This window comes from Osmia lignaria, unplaced genomic scaffold (genome assembly GCF_051020975.1).
Source record: "Osmia lignaria lignaria isolate PbOS001 unplaced genomic scaffold, iyOsmLign1 scaffold0038, whole genome shotgun sequence".
NCBI lineage: Eukaryota > Metazoa > Arthropoda > Insecta > Hymenoptera > Megachilidae > Osmia > Osmia lignaria.
Window position 1 is genome coordinate 362,501 of NW_027478179.1, and position 5,000 is coordinate 367,500.

Below are 5,000 nucleotides of genomic sequence, written 5' to 3' on the forward strand. Positions count from 1 at the left end.
AGGTCTCTCGACCTTTATCTCTCTAACTTATACTTATGGGTCGTCGTCTACTTGATCGGGTACAAACAAGTCGTAAGAAACAAACAAACAAACCACAAAAATACAAGTCGTAAAAAAACAAACTTCTGTTGGTTAACCTACAATATGAAGGATCGAAATGAAAGAAGGATCATATTATTACAAACCGAAAGTGAAGGATCATTAAAATTGAAATACAATATATATAAATATATAAATGTACCCGTCGTTGCGACACCCTAGTTAAATGGAAAGATATAAAAAAGAGAGAAAAGGAATACAGATGACCCGCCGTCTGATCTTTGCTAAATGATCTGGCATCACCGGAGTTTTTTTGGTCCGTGTTGCGTTCGCTCTATTCGAAATGAAACTCGCGGAGGCGAAGAATTGTTAAAAGTTTACGAAGCGTCTAGGAGTGGTTAAAACTGAGAGAGTTGAAACTACGATGTATTAGAACGAGCAACCGTCGAAACTTTGTTTTCGCGACGTTCTTTTCGTCGCTCTCGTCCCCACGCTCCTACGCTTTGGTTGTTTCTTTGCCATCCGTGTTGCGATAAAAAGATTTCTCCATTGTCCAAAAAGGACGGATCGAGATTCCTCTTTCGAGAGGGAGAGAGAGGTACTTGCGGGTAACCTGGAATCTACGAAACACGCACCGTGGTAAGATTCGTGCGTCCGCCTGATCGATGTGTGTTGTTTACGGACCGGCTGAGAAGCGACGATAGCGAGTCTTTGAAAAACTATGTGTCCATTAGTTAGACCGATCGTCGCCGGCCGTGTGTCTGTTCGAATCTCGCAACCCACGATTCAGCGACAGGACGCGCGCTCGCATTCCTTGTGTGCGTTCGTACTTTTCAAGGTTTTTAAATGTACTTTACGCCCGACCGTCGAGAGGAGCGTGCCACTGGGCGTTTCTCCGACGGTTTCCGTCCTTGGACGCGATCGTGTCGTCAACGATCGAACAAACAAACAAATACGTTGGCGACGCCCGAATTCGCTCTCCCGCACGCGCCGGGTGGGAGAGTGATGTGGGTATCGAATGTGATGCGTGTTAATAATGAAAATAACACTCTAAAGATCTAAAGAGTTTGAAATACAAAATTTTACGATTACCCTGAACGGTGGATCACTTGGCTCGTGGGTCGATGAAGAACGCAGCTAATTGCGCGTCAACGTGTGAACTGCAGGACACATGAACATCGACATTTCGAACGCACATTGCGGTCCACGGATACAATTCCTGGACCACGCCTGGCTGAGGGTCGTTTTCTTAACAAAAGACTGCTTGCGTTTGCTTCTCGAAAAAAGAGTAATTCATTTCTTTCTAAACATCTCGCCGTCGTTCAACGAAAGTAGAACGTTTCGGAGCGGGATTATCGAACGAAATTGAAAGAATGAATGAACGATAAACAAAGAAAGAGTCGCAACGTACGAGCGATAGTTGGGCAGTTCGTCGGCGTTTGTCGTGGAAACGATGTGACGAAAATCGCAACCGATACACTAAATGCAGGCCGTTAAAGGAGAGAAACAAATTTCGAAATATCTCTTCGAACTAGCGCAAGTGCGTCACGGCGCGCGAGTCGTTCGTTAAAATTTATAAACGACCGCCCGTGAAAGCACCGAGTTCTCGGAAGATAATCTATAAAGATTCTCCATCCTGCTGGAAGTTATCGGATCGGCGCGATTGTTCACTTGTAGAAATCCACGCTCCCGACGTTGCCAGAAACGATATTTACGAAAGGTGTGTCAAAAATAAACGAAAGAAGCTCTCCTATAAATTTAGAAAAAGCAAACGAGTGAAATGTTTGAGATGATAATTTGCTGAAATGCAAGCTCGAATAGCCCCAGGGTTTCGAATGATTCCCCGCGCTTTATACATCTCTCTGTTTACAAACGGTGTATAAATGAAAGATCGCTTCAGATGGGTCGTCGCTGTTTGACGCGCGATGCTGTTCCTTTTTTTTTGTCTGTCTGTGCGTTTAGCTTCGCTAAACAAGTTAAATGGTTAAAAAGCGTCGAAAAAGCGAATACACACGCGACAAGACAAATCTAACGAGTAAAGGAACGCTCCGCTCCAAGATAAAAATGGTTGTTTACAATCAATACAGCGTTTCGGTACCCCTGATCGTAGTCTGAAACTGTGTAACAAAAGAGAGGAAAGCGAATGGTGAAGGAACTTCGAAGCCTCCGTGGCGTGGCTAGAACTTGTGATAAAAGTATGTTTGCAGCAATTATGCATGCTCCCGTTAAAACAGCATTTCAATGTCTCGCATGGCTTAAAGCTCTAGGAGGCTTCAACATTTAGAATACATACGGACTACTTCGTTTGTTAAAGATAAGCGAAGACCGCGCGACCATCGCTCGGTCGTCCAGTCCTCGAAAGTTTTGTTGCGTTCCAAAGAAGAGACAAATGGGGTTTACCCTTGCGCTAAGGGGAGAAGAAGAGAAAAGCAGTTGTTAAATCTAAGAGGTGTGTGGAGTACATCGCGTGTTGGTTAAAATTGTTAAATGAAGTATACGCGAAATGTTCTCTCGCTCTTGCTTTTCCTCTTGCTTCCGTGGCGCTCGAAAAGAAGGGATGATAAATAAAGAAACCTATTCGAAATCTCTTGTGGAACAAAAAATAATACGGACGGACGTTAAAATTGAACCGAGACGAAATGGATCGTCTTGCGAGTTGTCTTCGCTTTGAAATTGTTAAAAATTGATAAAAGCAATACGACGAAGCTGCAGTCCGCAAAATGTTTGAAGCAAAAAGGAAATAACACGAAAATTATGGGAACGTCGTGTCTCAACTTTTTTTTCCCTCTTGTGCTCGTTTCATCGAACGATAAATACAAACATTTTGAAACGAGAGAGGAGGAAAAATTGAATATGCGAAAGGTTGATTCACGCACAGTTTCTCTACGTGTTTGCTTTTTTGCTTCTTTTCGTTTATTTTTTTTTTTTTTGCATCGAGCATCATTATTCACCTTTCGATGAAACCAAAGAAATTGACGACCTCAGAGTAGGCGAGATTACCCGCTGAATTTAAGCATATTATTAAGCGGAGGAAAAGAAACTAACTAGGATTTCCTTAGTAGCGGCGAGCGAACAGGAATGAGCCCAGCACTGAATCCCGCGGTACCGCCGCTGGGAAATGTAGTGTTCAGGAGGATCCGTTTATCCCGAGACATCGAATTGCGTCCAAGTCCATCTTGAATGGGGCCATTTACCCATAGAGGGTGCCAGGCCCGTAGTGACCGGTACGCGTTTCGGGAGGATCTCTCCTTAGAGTCGGGTTGCTTGAGAGTGCAGCCCTAAGTGGGTGGTAAACTCCATCTAAGGCTAAATACGACCACGAGACCGATAGCGAACAAGTACCGTGAGGGAAAGTTGAAAAGAACTTTGAAGAGAGAGTTCAAGAGTACGTGAAACCGTTCAGGGGTAAACCTGAGAAACCCAAAAGATCGAATGGGGAGATTCATCGTCAACAACGCTGGCTCCCGTTGGTGCGCGATGCCCCGGATGGACCTTCGGGTTCCATTAGCGAGGGCACACCACCTTCGGCGAATGTTCCGGCGAGGTAGTCGTGCACTTCTCCCCTAGTAGAACGTCGCGACCCGTTGCGTGTCGGTCTACGGTCCGAGGCGGAGCCTGTCCGTCACCTTAACGGTGTTCGTGACAGACCCTCGGTTGCCTGGCCGACTGCGCGACGGTACTCAGACGGTATCAGGCCGCAACCAATCCATTTTCGAATGTGTGTGCGTCAGGACCGCCGCAAGCTAGGTTCAGTTATAATTACCCGGATGTACGGACTATGCGCCGTCCCCGGGTCTGGCCAGCTGTTAGCAGGAGGAGTCCTTGGACTGGCCAAGCTTTGAATTACCGGTCGGCGACGCTATTGCTTTGGGTACTCTCAGGACCCGTCTTGAAACACGGACCAAGGAGTCTAACATGTGCGCAAGTCATTGGGATATAAATAAACCTAAAGGCGAAATGAAAGTGAATGTCGTCCTCTGCGTCGACCTAGGGAGGATGGGCCTCGTTACGATTAGGCCTCGCACTCCCGGGGCGTCTCGTTCTCATTGCGAGAAGAGGCGCACCTAGAGCGTACACGTTGGGACCCGAAAGATGGTGAACTATGCCTGGTCAGGACGAAGTCAGGGGAAACCCTGATGGAGGTCCGTAGCGATTCTGACGTGCAAATCGATCGTCGGAACTGGGTATAGGGGCGAAAGACTAATCGAACCATCTAGTAGCTGGTTCCCTCCGAAGTTTCCCTCAGGATAGCTGGCACTCGCTCGAACGTTATTGCGAGTCTCATCTGGTAAAGCGAATGATTAGAGGCCTTGGGGCCGAAACGACCTCAACCTATTCTCAAACTTTAAATGGGTGAGATCTCTGGCTTGCTTGCATCAAATGAAGCCATGAGATTTTATTATTGGATCAGAGTGCCAAGTGGGCCAATTTTGGTAAGCAGAACTGGCGCTGTGGGATGAACCAAACGCAGAGTTAAGGCGCCTAAGTCGACGCTTATGGGATACCATGAAAGGCGTTGGTTGCTTAAGACAGCAGGACGGTGGCCATGGAAGTCGGAATCCGCTAAGGAGTGTGTAACAACTCACCTGCCGAAGCAACTAGCCCTGAAAATGGATGGCGCTGAAGCGTCGCGCCTATACTCCGCCGTCAGTGGCAAGTGGGGCTGGACAAAATTTGGTCCTCCATGAAGCCCTGACGAGTAGGAGGGTCGCGGCGGTGTGCGCAGAAGGGTCTGGGCGTGAGCCTGCCTGGAGCCGCCGTCGGTGCAGATCTTGGTGGTAGTAGCAAATACTCCAGCGAGGCCCTGGAGGACTGACGTGGAGAAGGGTTTCGTGTGAACAGCCGTTGCACACGAGTCAGTCGATCCTAAGCCCTAAGAGAAATCCTATGTAAATGAGGTGTCCTAAAGCTCTCAGTTAAAAAGCAACAACAAAACTGTTAAATATGGCTAAATCGAATTT

The 5,000-nt window shown here is 47.0% G+C and overlaps 2 non-coding genes across 2 annotated transcripts in view; both read left to right on the forward strand.

Moving 5' to 3' along the window:
- Window positions 1–1,128: 1,128 nt before the first annotated feature.
- LOC143306853 (5.8S ribosomal RNA) lies at window positions 1,129–1,283 on the forward strand. The gene has a single exon (XR_013064145.1). It is a non-coding gene; the product is annotated as a 5.8S ribosomal RNA (ribosomal RNA).
- A 1,732-nt stretch (window positions 1,284–3,015) lies between these two features.
- LOC143306829 (large subunit ribosomal RNA) overlaps window positions 3,016–5,000 on the forward strand; it is a 4,041-nt gene continuing 2,056 nt past the window's right edge. Inside the window, exon 1 of the ribosomal RNA XR_013064136.1 lies at window positions 3,016–5,000. This exon is cut by the window's right edge and continues 2,056 nt beyond it. This is a non-coding gene — a ribosomal RNA (large subunit ribosomal RNA).